General features: G+C 40.2%; 1 protein-coding gene across 13 annotated transcripts in view; it reads left to right on the top strand.

Annotated features, from left to right (window-relative positions):
• The window catches only part of LOC104591896 (calcium-dependent mitochondrial ATP-magnesium/phosphate carrier protein 2-like), a 67,060-nt gene that overhangs the window by 13,044 nt on the left and 38,815 nt on the right, over positions 1-15,201 (top strand). For 12 of the 13 annotated variants that reach the window (XR_016085171.1, XR_016085173.1, XR_016085174.1 and 9 more), the window contains exons 2-3: positions 9,371-9,487; positions 11,055-11,198. The gene's annotated coding sequence lies outside the window, so the exon portion shown is untranslated. The remainder of the gene's footprint in view (positions 1-9,370; positions 9,488-11,054; positions 11,199-15,201) is intronic. The other variant, XR_016085172.1, reaches the window with a different exon arrangement.

The following is a 15,201-nucleotide window of genomic DNA, read 5'->3' as shown; positions in this document are numbered from 1 at the left end:
ATCAGACATGAGATTCTTCATCATTACATCCCTCCTGCACTCCTCTCCTGACATAAATGCATATGCTTGGGAAAGAGTGACACTGTCCTTGGAAAGAAGATGCTGTCGTGCACTGTCATACTCGGGGTTAAGGCCAGCAAGGAATTTGAAAACCCTATACTTCTCTAAGTGTCTTTGATAGGTAGTTGCATCCTTGGTGGTTTCCCAAGCAAAGGTCTCTAGATGGTTGATCTCCTGCCATAGGGTCTTAAGGACTGAAAAATAAGCTGCAACAGATCTATCTCCCTCCCTTGTAGAAATAATCTGATTTCTCAGTTGATAAGCCATAGCAACATTCTCCTTTTGTGAATAGGTTTCTGCAACCTCATCCCATATCTCCTTAGTAGTATTTGCCCATAAAAAAATTTTACTTATATGTGGCAACATGGAATTACACAACCATGTCATTACCATATAATTTTCTTGCACCCACCGGAAGTTGCCAGTTTCAGGTTTCACCTCTTCACCAGTAATATACCCCAATTTTCCACGAGCCCCAATGGCCATCTTTGCAGATTGGGACCATTCCAAGTAGTTTGTACCATCCAACCTAACTGTAGTAATGGTCCCAGCTCCGAAGGGGTCTCTAACACCTCCCACAGGTCCCATTTCATTCCCGGACTTATATTCAACTCTGTGTCCCTCCATACTTCTCAAAACTGTATAGAAAAACAAATAAAAAATGCATCAAAAACAAACAAAACACCTTCTGGAACCAACGGCACTTCTTTGGTGTCCTGAACTTTCTCCCCACGAAAGATTCCTTTTCTATGGGATGGGAGAAGAGAGAGAAAAGGCAACCGCCCTCTCTACAAGCCTCCAAACCATGTGGGACTTGAATCGCCCCTTATAAAAAACTCCAAGAAACCCTAAAATAATAGGGCACCACTACCTAGGTCAAAATTGAAGTGTCCAACAAAAACAGGACTCTTCCCCTTTCTCTAGTTTTTCCTGATTCTGATGAGAAACCCTAGACCAGCTACAGAGCATATAGATCCATCAAGAAAATCCAAAAACTGGGCTTACTTGAGAGTTTCGATCAACCTCTTAAATCTCCATGCAGTCGGCCGATCTAGGGCTGCATGAGAGAATCACTTCCAGAACCTTCAACCTGCTCTGATACCAAGTAGAAACCACTATCTGCTGATTCGGTCAAGCTTCTTGTGGAAGGAAGAGGTGAAAGCTGTAGATTTCAGCAATAGAACAGGAAAGGAAAGAAGAGAGAAGAAGGTCAACTAGGATTGTGTATCATAACCCTAGCCGCCATCCCCTCATTCTATTTATAATTAACTTAAATATGAGATATTACAAAGATGCCCTTAGTAGGGCGGCAACTCAAACTAAATAGTTACAACTCTTTAAAAAATAAAAACTAATGGGCCCAAGGCCCAACAACTTCTTAATTTAAAAGAAAATAAACTAAACACAAATCGGCCCACTCAACACAAATTGTGGCGAGGCCACTAGTGTCTCATCCTACGAGGGCGAGGCTGATTGAGACTCGACCAACGGCTACAAGTCCGTTGGAGAAAACAATAAGCATTCAGGGAGAAATCTCTATTGCCCTGACACCCGCCTCTCTGACCCTATTGCTTGTGGTAGTTGATCTAAATCGAAGGTATTTCCAATTTAGAGATATTTGTATTTCTTAGTTAGTTATTTTCCCCTTTTTTGGATATAGTGTGATATTTAAGTTCTTTGTATATTGTAGGTTGAGATGATTAAATCCCAGAGTGTTATTCTAGAAGACAAACTATGTTCATTTACGGGTTCTATGCTTGGGAACCTTATGGAAGTTGCAAGGCGTGGGAGGATTGAACATGTTATGTTTATTTGGTGATTTTCTTTTCTTTGTCTAGATTATTTCTGTTGTACTCCTTATTCTTTATTGTTTAGGTTGAGGAACGACTTGAGGAATTCAAAGAGCAACTTCGAAATGTTTCCGCTGGTGAAATTTCATCTTCAGACAATGTTACCACTAAGTTGGTTAAGTCTCTAAATGAAGGCATGGGTACCGTCTTGGTTAATTTGAAGTAGTGCAACAGGATTGTGGAGAGGGTTTTGAATGATGACCCTACTCAAGCTCTTCCTATTATTGTTGGAAATATGGATACCCTACTCAAGCTCTTCCTATTATTGTTGGAAATATGGATTCTATCTCCAATGTCGACGAGGTTCCTGTTGTAGATAAATCAGTTCCTGTTGATGAGCCTAGGATTGATCCTAATGACCTTGAGGCCACGATTGTTCTGGAAATAACTGCTTTGGAAGAGGGTGATGTTTCAAAGGATAGAGTTTCTATAGGTGAAGAAATTAAAAGGGATGACATTAACAAGGATGATATTACTATTACCGGAGCTTCTAGTAATGAAGACATGGTGACAGAAGATATTGTTATTCCAAATACGGATTCTCTAGTGGTTGACAAAGCTAGTAATAATGTTGAAGCTCAAGATGTGAACCCTTTGCCTCTTGTTGTTTTTAAAATCGTGGATGCTATCAATCGAGTCATGGAGGAGAAAGATATTGCTTCTTTGGTGGTGAAGAAGTTGGATGAACTACGGAGCCGGTATGCTGCTGAGGGTTTGGATGTTATCGAAGTTCCTTTGGAGGATTGCGAGGATGTGTGTCATGCAGAGCTTTAGTGCACATATTCCATCCCTCGCAATCTTCTTTTTGAGGCGAGAAAGCTGTTAGGGTTGAAATCCACCCTTGTGTGAAATACGGTAAAATAGCTTAGTATGCTTAGCACACTTGCAACTGTGTGCAAAGCTGTTTGTTCAGGGCTGGTTTCCCTATTGGTGGTTTGATTGAAAGAATTGAATATATGTCCTTGATATCAGCCATTGATAGGGAGCATTCTTCTGCCCTTGAGTTTGGTAAGAAGTTAAAGGCTCGTGATGCTATTGTTAGTCATTGCCTTGAGAGAAGTTTAAGGCAGAAGCTGGTGTGCTTCTTGATACTACCCAGAAGCTAAGTGGTAACCGACAAATTATGGAGAAGTATTACCTGAGTCTTAAGTAATTGTGGCCTTGTGTGGACTTGTATATTTTTGTCCTTTAGTTGTATGTATGTGTTAAAGTGGGCCGAATAGGGGTAGTTTAGTCATCTTATGTTTGTTAAGTGATTTGCTTATGTGGCAGTTTTATTAGAGACACTCTGCCCCACACTTAAGTAAGGGCAGTTTAGTCTTTGTAAATGTTATTAGAATCTAATGACTATTAAGGGGGTCGACTGAATGGGATAACCATCAGATTTCGACAGACCCTTCTTTTCCTTCTTCTTCTTCTTCTTCTCTTCTTCTTCCTCTTCTTCCTTCTCTTCCTGGTTCGGGTTACTGTAGCAGCATTCGAAACATGGTATCAGAGCCATGTTCTTGACCTACTTCAATTCGTAAAGCATCTCAGCAGTGTTCGTGACCCTTCTTCCTTCGTTTCTGGTCAGTCAATGGAGAGAACTGGTTCGCCCTAGGTCTGAAACATCACAGCTCGTCTCTCCCTACTGCGCATAACCTTCTTCATCAAGAAAGGTGACTTCAGCAGTGAATGGTTGGTTGACTCTCAAAGGAAGGTCGGTTATCTCTTCTTCTTGTGTTGCTGGTATTTCTGGGTAGAAACACTTCAAGAATCTGTTAGTACTGATCAGAACCTAGAGAACTAGGTTCATTGTGGCCCTAGAACGGGCTGTGTGTACAGTGGCCGAATGGTGTAGGGGCTGCTGTAAGTTGTTGAGTGGTGTTAAGGCTGCTGTAAGTGGCCGAGTGGTGTAAGGTGTAATGCAGTGACCTAGCCGAGCTCCTTGTGGTTGTGTAATGCCCTCTTAAAAGGGTTAAACTAGTCTGAACTGGGTGTAACAGGTTTGACTATGTTGTGGTGCTTGTGGTGCACAATCTTTATTGAGTGGTTGTAAGAGGGCTTACATGTGATTAGTGAGTGTTAAGTTGATGCTTATGTGGTTCGTGGTGTTGTGAAATCAGCAGTAGTGTGAATAAGAACAAGGTGTGTGTACCCACTGTTGTGTTTAGGGGCTGCTATAGGTGCTGGAACATCAAACTTTGAATAACAACTGTCAGCTTGTAGCTGAGAATTCAGGTTAGAGGCAACTGTGAAAGAGTACAATGGCAGCAATAGGAGATGGGAATAATGATTAGAAACCTAGTGTGGTGGTTTCCCCTGACTACCTAGGTGTATAGATGACCTCAATTAAACTGAATGGGGAGAACTATGTTCCATGGGCTAAATCAGTGGAAGTTTTCCTCAAGGCAAAGAGGAAAGCGAAGCACGTAAAAGATGATAAACCATCGGCTGACTCTCCAGGGTTTGATGATTGGGAACAAGAAGATGCTCAAATCATGACTTGGCTATGAAACAATATGGAACCCAAAATTAGTGCCAACTTCATGTTTCTTGATACGGCTAAGGATATATGGGAACATGCTAGGAAGTTGTATTCTGGACAAGATAATACAACAAGAGTATATCAACTTTATCAAGAGTACTTTGATTTGCAACAAGGAAACAAAACACTAGAAGAGTATTATGCCTGCGTGAAGAATATAAGGAATGAACTCAATGTCTATTATCCCCTCACTCCAGATATTAAAGTTCAGCAACAGCAAAGGGTACAACTAGATGTTACAAGATTCTTGGTGGGGCTGAAATCGGAGTATGAACCAGTTAGAGCCCAAATATTTGGGAGCTCTACCCTTCCTACACTTGAGGAAGTATTGTCAGGACTTCGTAGAATTTCTTTGGGATAGACAGAGAATCCCACACAGTCTGATAGATCAGCACTTGTGACAGATAGAGGAAGTGGACACAGTACAAGAGGGGGAGGACATGCCTCCCGAGGAGGCCGTGGCAGTTCCATGATTGGTCGGGGTGGTCGTGACTCAGAGGGAGGCCGTGGTAGAGGGAAGAATAACTCTGCAAGGAAGTGTACTCATTGTGGCAGGGAAGGACATACAATGAATTTCTGTTATGACCTTCATGGCCCTCCCTCTAAATGGGCTAATCACGCTGTAGCAGGTGAGGTTGATATCAGTGACAATAAACAGGCAGATCGAACTCCTCCCACATCTACATTACTTCTGGGAGGGAGATGGTGAGTATACCACGTGATGAGTATGAGCGGTTCCTTCAAACCACTTCATAGCATACCACTGCCACACTTGCCCACTCAGGTATTGCTTGCATGTCATCTAAAACCTCTCCCTGGATTATTGACTCTAGAGCCTCTAATCACATGACTGGGACTCTAGGTATGTTCTCTTCTCTTTCTGAAACCTCCACACCACAAACTATTACACTCGCCAATGGGTCCTCATCTCCCATCTGTGGTGTTAGTAATGTTGACATGGCTTCTCTGTCCTTATCATCTGTTTTATATGTACCTAAGTTTCTATTCAATCTTATGTCTGTTAGTAAAATAACCAAAGCTCTTAACTGTTCTGTTACCTTCTTTCCTTCCACTTGTGTTTTTCAGGATCTCACGACGGGGAAGAAGATTGTTGGGGGGCATGAAGCTGGTGGATTGCATTATCTTGACGGTGGTGGATATTCAATTGCTCTTCAGACTTCACTTACTCCTCTACAATGTCATTGTCGATTGGGACATCCATCTTTCAAGGCTCTCAAGATATTGGTTCCGTCTTTGAGTCATTTGTCAGTTTTGCAATATGAGTCATGTCAGTTTGGGAAACATCGTCGTGTGTCCTTCAGTCCAAGAGTTGAGAGTCGTATGTCGAGTCATTTTTCTTTGGTTCATTCAGATGTTTGGGGTCCAATCAAAATAGAGTCTTATAATGGGTACAAGTATTTTGTCTCCTTTATTGATGATTGTTCAAGAATGACATGGATTTACTTAATGAAAGAAAGAAGTGAATTATTTTCCATTTTTCAAAAATTCCATGCTGAAATATGCACACAATTTGGTGTTCCAATCAAAGTTCTCCGTTCAGATAATGGTCGTGAATACTTTCTTACTTCATTTCAACAGTATTTAGAACAACATGGTATTATTCATCAGACCTCATGTGCATTCACTCCTCAACAAAATGGGGTAGCTGAACGGAAGAACCGTCAGCTTCTTGAAACTGCTCGGTCTATTCTTCATCACATGAATGTTCCTAAACGGTTTTGGAGTGATGCTGTACTCACTGCATGTTTTCTCATTAATCGGATGCCCTCTTTCATTCTTCATGGTCGGTCCCCCTTCTCTATCTTGTTTCCCACTTTATCTCCATTTCCATTAACTCCTCGTGTCTTTGGTTGTGTGTGTGCTTTGTCCACAATCTGAGTCCTGGAATAGACAAGCTAGATGCACACTCAATTAAATGTGTCTTCCTTGGCTACTCTCGGACTCAAAAAGGGTACAAGTGTTATAATCCCATTACCCGAAAGTGCTATGTCTGCCCTGATGTCACCTTTTTTGAGTCTGTTCCCTTCTTCTCAAGACCTGAAGCACCTTCGTCTCCACCCTTACTTCCTCTTCCTCTTCCTGTCAGTGATCCAGTTCTAGATGCTGTTGTTGGAGTAGACTCATTACCTCATCCAGTGCAGATCACCACTGAACGACCACCGATCCGGCAAGTGTATACACGTCGAACGACACCGACCCCTCCTCCTGCTTCTACCTCATCTGCGGATCCTCTCATGGCTCCTATTGCTGAACTTTCAGACCTTGACCTACCCATTGCCTTACGGAAAGTTAAACGCAGTTCTACCCTCCATTTCATTTCCAATTTTGTTTCTCTATCTCGTCTTTCTACCTCACATCGCCAGTTTGTTTCACTTTTGTCATCTATTTCCATACCTAACAATGTCCAAGAAGCTCTTAGTTACCTGGATGGCGGCAGGCAATTGAGGAGGAACTTTCTGCTCTTCAACATACTCAAACGTGGGAACTTACTACTCTCCCACCTGGTAAGCATGTTGTGGGCTGTAAATGGGTGTATACTGTGAAATACTTGCCAGATGGTAGTGTGGAGCGTTTGAAGGCCAGACTTGTTGCTAAAGGTTACTCGCAGTTGTATGGAGTGAACTACATGGAGACATTCTCTCCGGTGGCTATGATTGGCTCTGTTCGTGTACTAATTTCCTTGGCAGTTATGTATGATTGGCCTCTGTTTCAGCTTGACATAAAAAATGCCTTCCTCCATGGTGATCTAGTGGAGGAGGTATATATGGAGCAACCACCTGGGTTTGTTGCTCAGGGGGAGGATGGTAAGGTGTGCAGACTGAAGAACGTAATTTATGGGTTGAAACAATCGCCACGTGCTTGGTTCGGGAAGTTCAGCGAAGTGGTGAAGAGTTTTGGAATGAAGCAATGCCAGGTTGATCACTCAGTGTTCAACTATGACTCAGAAGTTGGGAAGATCTTATTAGTGGTCTATGTGGATGATATTGTCATTACTGGCAGTGATAAATTGGGGATTGACAAACTAAAGGTATTTCTTTAAAATCATTTTCAAACAAAAGACCTTGGAACATTAAAGTATTTTTGGGAATAGAAGTTGCCAGGTCAAAACAAGGTGTAAATCTGTGCCAAAGAAAATATGTTCTTGATCTACTGGAAGAAACATGACTGTTAGGTGCAAAACCGGCTGAGACACCTATGGAACCAAATGTTAAGTTGAGCAGTGATACTAGAGAAGTATTTGAAGATCCCGGAAGGTATAGACGACTAGTGGGGAAGCTGAACTATCTGACTATCACGAGACCCGACATCTTCTTTGCAGTTAGTGTGGTGAGCCAATTCATGCAGAACCCTCGTATACCTCACTGGGAGGCAGTTCTTAGAATTGTAAGATATCTGAAAGGAGCTCCAGGCCGTGGACTATTGTATAAACCAGGAGGAAAACTTGAAGTAGTTGGGTATACAGATGCAGATTGGGCAGGCTCAATGAATGACAGACGATCTACTACAGGCTATTGCACATTTCTTGGAGGAAATCTTGTGACGTGGAAGAGTAAAAGCCGACGGTTGTGGCCAGAAGCAGTGCTGAAGCCGAGTATAGGGCCATGACACACACTACCTGTGAATTAGTGTGGTTGAAGAATCTCCTACAAGAAATTGGGTTTCACATGGATAAACCTATGAGATTGTACTGTGACAATCAAGCTGCACTCCATATCTCATCCAATCCTGTCTTTAATGAGAGAACAAAGCACATAGAGGTTGATTGCCACTTTGTGAGGGAGAAGGTTTTTGCTAGAGAGATAAACACAGAACATGTGGGCTCGAATGATCAGTGGGCAGATTTGTTTACAAAAGCTCTAAGCTCAGGGAAAGTGAACTATCTATGTAACAAGCTGGGATTATATGACATATATTCTCCAGCTTGAGGGGGAGTGTTAAAGTGAGCCAAATAGGGGTAGTTTAGTCATCTTATGTTTGTTAAGTGATTTGCTTATGTGGCAGTTTTATTAGAGACACTCTGCCCCACACTTAAGTAAGGGCAGTTTAGTCTTTGTAAATGTTATTAGAATCTAATGACTATTAAGGGGTTCAACTGAATGGGATAACCATCAGATTTCGACAGACCCTTCTTTTCCTTCTTCTTCCTCTTCTTCTTCCTTCTCTTCCTGGTTCGGGTTACTGTAGCAGCATTTGAAACAGTATGTATGGAATTTTGTTATTTTGGCCAAATTTTGCTTCACAAAGCTAAGCTTTCCTTATGCTGTATACAATTTTTTCCCTATATTTTCTTTCATTTTCCCATTTTTAACGATGTAGTATATGACTTATAAAAGTTGCGGTCTGACGAGATCAATAATTCTTTCTTGCAAGGTTATGTAAACTTTTGTATGTAATGAGATTTTTATTTGCCTCACGAGGTTTGGCTGTTATATGGATTTCTCGTATTTTATGAGGCACAAATGCCTTTCATGTGTTAAGCATGAGTTTTTCCTTTTTGCACAAACTATTAGTTGGATTATGTGTTTGTATTTGTAGAGTGCAAGCCAAGAGTGTTTTTATATTCATTATTGCAAGGCACAGTGCCTTTGTGTTGTGTGACTGCATTTGTATGATACATAGAGATTTTGTTTTGCTTAATCGTGTGCTTGTAAGATTTAGGAACTCTGTTTCGCATGGCCTTTGTTTATGCGAGAGGTGCTGGGCCTTTGTCTTGAACAATTTCATTGTATGTGAGGTGTTTAGTTTTTATTGAACAACTTCATTGTATACGAGGTGCAAGGCCTTTTTACCCTCAACTATATATCCACTGTCTCACAACTGGAAACATGCCTCCTTTTTTAGTTCATTGTCTGCTTAGTTTTCAAACATTGGTTTTAACATGTCTTTTCTACATTTTTGGTGTTTAATGTAGCTTGACCTATGCATGCATGGACAACCTTCCTTTTTTCTTGAGTTTAATGGTGCTTCAAAAAGAAACCCTGGAAAAGCTGGTGCTGGAGTTATACTACGAGCTGAAGATGGAAGTGTGGTATGTAATCAAACACATCTTACCCTTTTTGTTTGGAACTCTATTTTATGGTTCCATCCCTTTAGTAGCTAAGAGATGAAGGAGAAAACTAAGTCAAAATTGGAATTTTTTTGTTTTTTTTATGTATTTTTAGATTGTGATGGGATTAAACTGAATTGTGTTGAGTTGTATTTTGTCCAGTACCAATTTAATTGCATTTGAAGTTTCTTAGCCTATAGGTTAGTAGTTTAGCAGCTATTGTGTTCTCTAATGACAGTGGCAATTCTATGATTTCTTTCTTAGTTTTAGTAGGATTGGCCATCTATGTTGTAGCTGTATTTAGAGCAAATGACATGGTTAGTGATATTGAAGTGATTTTTTGGCATGTTATGTGTTTGCTGAGTGGTTTCCATAAATGATATTGTGATTCTGTGTGCTCGTTGAGTAGTCCTGCATTTTCCTTCTCTGTGTTTTCTTTCTATCTTCTCTCTGTTTTTGTTTGCAGTTGTTTTAGAAATCAATATCTTATAATAATTGTCATAGAGGTTCAAATCAATGCCTAAAAGGATTTGAATTGAATCAGGTACATACTATTATGTTTATGAGAAAACTTGAAACTTTCTTGTTCCTGCACTTTTCGTCCTTTCGTGATTAACCATGCCCAGTGGCTCCCATTTGGATTCCCGATATTGATCTTCATAACATTTTCCCAAGTTTCATGTCAAAACGCCACCTAGAATCTTACATTCTAGAATTTCTGGGTTTTGTAGTTATGCTTGATTACAGAAAAAAAGGATGAATAAGACTTGCAGAAAAAATAATGGAAGGACTGCATAGGAGAAATATAAAAAGAGAAAGAGAGAAGAAAAGGGGAAAGAATTGGAGAATTGTTTGTGGGTTCTAGTGTAAGCCCACTGTTGGTTTTATTTAATCAACGTAAAGAGAGGGAAGTTACATAGTTGCCCTCATATAGGTGGCAATACAGTAAGACTTAAATAACAACATAATCGGGCCCACTGGCCCAGTAATAAAAGAATGAAGCCTACTATATAAAGAAAAGAATATACAACAGGTGCAATAAAGGATATAATAAGCTGCCGATCATGGATCTTAACATGTTTCTTTGCTACAGAGAAATTTTGTCCTTTTGCTTAAAATGTACTTGGAAGTTGGAACCCTGTTGCTGTGTCCCTACCAAGTTTGGTTGTCCCCTAAAAATATCCATTCCAAATCTACCTACAAAACTTTGTTAGAAAATTCAAATCCTACACATATTTTCCTAAATTTGAGACTTATTACTGTTTTGATACAAAGTTTCAAACATGTGATTCTTGTAGTTAAGTCTTGAAACCTTTCCTAAAAAGGATTTCTATCTTTTAGTGTTTAACTTTTCCTAAATTTTGTTTTATGTAATCAATTCCTTCATAGACTCACCCTTGAGTCATAATTTGTTGTACACCATTTAGTATCGGAGCAGGTGATCATACTTCATTAGGTTTCTAATTCTTCATCTTGTAAGTATTTGGAAATTACATAAAATGTTAGAATTGCACCTAGCATAAGCTTTCTAAGCTTTCGTTTTATAAAGGTTTGGCGAGTACGTGAAGGTGTGGGAATTGCTTCCAATAATGTTGCTGAATATTGAGCCTTGATTTTAGGATTGAAATTTGCGCTTAAAGAAGGGATTCAACAGATTTTTGCCCAAGGAGACTCAAAACTTGTCTGTATGCAGGTACGTAGTTATTACTCACTGTTCGAATTGTCAGTTTCAGTGGAAATGTTAGTAGTCGCTCAAGATTGAACATACACTTAAAAGAGAGTTGGGTTGATGTGTTTAAACAGCCACCCCCCTCTTAAATTTATATACATAGTATCATACTTGTAAATGGACTGAATTGCTTACATGGCAAGACAAGATAAGATAAGATAATAAAGCTGAAAAAAAGGCTAATCCTAATCTTATAAAAGACTAGTCTAATCTTATAAAAAGACTAGTCTAATCTTATCATAAAGAACTAATCCTAATCATAACTTATTGCTGACATACGAACAGTGGGGACCACCTTAGTGGGGTCCACATTAGTGTTCTCTACACTCCCCCTCAAGTTGGGAATAGATGTTTGTCATTCCCAACTTGCATAGATCTGCTTCTAACTTCTTCGTTGAAACCGCCTTGGTGAGAAGGTTTGCCAGCTGCATGTCGGAGGTGATGTATGGAAGACATACTTCTTGAGATGTAACCCTTTCTCTGATAAAATGTTGATCCACTTCAATATACTTAGTCCTGTCGTGTTGAACCGGATTATGGGCTATATTGATGGCAGCTTGATTATCACAGTACAACATCAAGGGTTTCTCATAAACAATACCTAACTCCTCAAATAACGATCTCAACCATAGGATCTCAGCTACACCATTTGCCATGGACCTATTATTTAACTTCAGCATTGGAACGAGAAACAACATTTTGTTTCTTACTCCTCCAAGAGACAAGGTTACCTCCTACAAAAGCACAATATCCAGAGGTAGATCTTTGATCATCAACACACCCAACCCAATCAACATCTGTGAAAACTTCTATCTTCATGTGATCATTATTCTTGAATAAAATGCCTCTGCCTAGGCACCTCTTCAAATATGCTAGTATCCTCTCAACTGCAAGGAGGTGAGTAGTCCTAGGACAATGCATATACTGACTAACCACATTGACTGATCTTGTGGTTTTGTTCAATGGGTGTGTCAGCAGGCTTAACACCTAACTTTCTTGTTTCTTCCAATAGGTCAAGAACATTCTTTCATTGAGAAACAAAAGTCCCATGCTTGGATCGGGCTACCTCAATGCCCAAGAAGTATCGTAGTTCTCCCAGATCTTTTACATCAAACTCTTGATGAAGGAGTTGCTTAAGGGACTCAATCTCAGTATTATCATTTCCTATTACTACAATATCATCCACATATACAACAAGCAAGGTTAAGGAAGAATCCACTCTCTTAATAAACAAGGTGTGGTCTGATTGGGTCTATACATATCCCAACCCTTCAAGGGTTTGTCTAGATCTATCAAACCAAGCTTTGGGGGACTGTTTTAGTCCATACAAGGCTTTATTCAACCGACAAACCTTCTTTCTGTCTCTGTACCATAAAATCCAGGAGGCAATTGCATGTCAACCTTTTCTTGCAAGTCTCCGTTGAGGAAGGCATTTTTAACATCCATCTGATACAACGGCCAAGAGTAACTGGCTGCAAGAGATAATAAGACTCTAATAGTGGTCATCTTTGCTACAAGTGCAAAAGTTTCCAAGTAGTCAATACCATATGTCTGAGTAAATCCTTTTGCAACTAACTGGGCCTTATACCTTTCAATAGAACCATCAACATTATGTTTCACAGTGAATACCCATCTACATCCAACCGGTTTCTTACTTTTAGGCTGATCAACTATCTCCCAAGTATTGTTTCTAATGAGAGCATCCATTTCTTCTTTTATTGCATCTTTCCATTCTGTTACTTCCAATGCTTTCTGTATTGTTCTGGGAATGGGAACATCGGCAATGGATGCGAGAAAAGACTTATAGGAGGGAGACAAATGATCGTAGGACAAGAACTGAGAAATGTTGTGAGCTGTAGATGTGGAGCAACAACGCTTGCCCTTACGAATTGCTATGGGAAGATCAAGATCATCTAATGAAGGTGAAGGCTCCATGGTGGGATGTCTTTCATGTTGTATCTGTGGTACTTGGATTTGGCTCTATAGAAGGAACTGGGGTTACTGTGGTACCGGGATCTAGATCTGCAGAAGAGACTGGGACTGGCCTGTACTGTTGATGTCCGAAATCAACCTCTCCATCGTCTGTGATATACTCTCACATCCCTGCATCTCTGACAACCCTCCCCATTACACCCCTCTTCACTTAATGGGATAGGTAAAGGAACTTCTGATGAGTCAACCCCATCCTTGCTACTCTCCCCTTGAGGAGAAACCCTTGGATAATATGGTACATCTTCAAAGAAAGTGACATTCATTGAAACAAATCTTTTCCCAGAAGTAGGTTCATAGCAGCAATATTCCTTTTGAGTTTGTGCATAACCAAGGAAAATACATTATGAGGCCTTAGGATCAAACTTGGAACGATGAGGGCCAAGAATCTGAACAAAGCATGTACAACCAAAGGTTTTAAGGGGAATGGTAAATAACTCTTTATCAGGATATAAGATGGTAAATGGAGATTTCATGTCAAGAACCCGTAAAGGAATCCCATTGATGAGATACACTACTATAAGAACAACATCCCCCTAGAAACGTATAGGCACATTGGAGGTAAATATAATGCTTCTGGCTACCTCCAATATGTGTCTATTCTTTCTCTTAGCAACCCCATTTTGCTGTGGTGTACGAGGACAGGTAATCTGATAGATAATCCCATGTTAAAGCAAATAGGAGGCTAATGGGTTTGCAAAATATTCTTTCGCATTATCAGATCTAAAAATTTTGATTTTGACCCTAAATTGGGTTAAAATCATTTGATGAAAGATCCGGGTTAATGTTGGAATCTCATCTCGAGAACGCATGAGATAAATCCATGAAAAACGAGTATAATCATCAACAAACAGTAGGAAATATCTGTACCCCCCGTGGCAGTGGTATGATAAGGTCCCCGAACATCAGTATGCACAATTTCAAAGGGAATATTACTTCTATTATTACTTAATGAATAGGTTGTCCTGCAGTGTTTTGCAAGTTCACAACTCTCACATTTCAAACTAGACATCTGGATAGATTCAAATAAACTAGGAAACAAACTCTTCAAAGCCCGAAAAGATAAATGACCCATCCTATTATGCCAAAGCATAGCCTGATCAATAGACTGAGATGCACAAGACCTCTTAGTCTCACTATCTTCCCAATGAGGAGTCCCTCCAAGCAGATAGACTCCATTTGCCTCACGGTCAGTCCCAATCACCTTCATTGTCTCCAGATCCTGAAAAACACATCGATCCAGAAAAAATGTTACTGAACAATTCCGGTTTTTTGTAATGCTACTAACTGAAAGCAAGTTAGTATTAAGCTTAGGAACATGCAAAACCGAAGATAAGGAAATAGCATTAGACAACTTGATGTCTCCTTTGCTAGAAATAGGGACGAGGGAGCCATCAACAATGGACACTTTGTCTCTGCCTGAAGATAAGTGGTAGGTAATAAATAGTGATGGCAAGAGAGTCATATGGTCAGATGCTCCGGAATCTATTATCCATGAATGTTCTGTATTACCTGTAACTAAGGCTTGGTGAGCTAAGGCCCGATTACCTGAATGAGCAAAAGCTGAGGTAGGGGGTGTTTATGGTGTCTGAGGAGGTGGAGCTGAATTACCAACTTCATTTTCCAGCTGAACTAGAGCAGCTCGGACAACAGCTAGAGTATCTAGTGGATTGCCTCTTGTGCTAGATGATGTTGTACTATCCGTGTTAACAACCATATTTGCATTCCCCTTGTTGTTTCTGAGTTTTGCTGGAACTAGATGTGGATGTAACTTCCAACAGGTTTCTTTAGTATGTTTAGGTTTCTTGCAATGCTCACATACTAGGTCTTTCTTAGCTTCCTTCTTTATGTCTCTTTCCTTATCACTCCTAGATTTGAGCTTAACTGTTGCCAAAGCTGATTCAAAAGGCTGTTGCTGTAGCATAACTTTTCTCCTAGTCTGTTCACTGTGTACTAAGGAATAGGCCTGGGACAGAGT

Source organism: Nelumbo nucifera, chromosome 4 (assembly GCF_055504915.1).
Source record: "Nelumbo nucifera cultivar China Antique chromosome 4, China Antique-T2T, whole genome shotgun sequence".
In the NCBI taxonomy this organism is placed as follows: Eukaryota; Viridiplantae; Streptophyta; class Magnoliopsida; order Proteales; family Nelumbonaceae; genus Nelumbo; species Nelumbo nucifera.
Note: the sequence above shows the minus strand (reverse complement) of the source record. Positions and strands in the feature narration are given on the sequence as shown.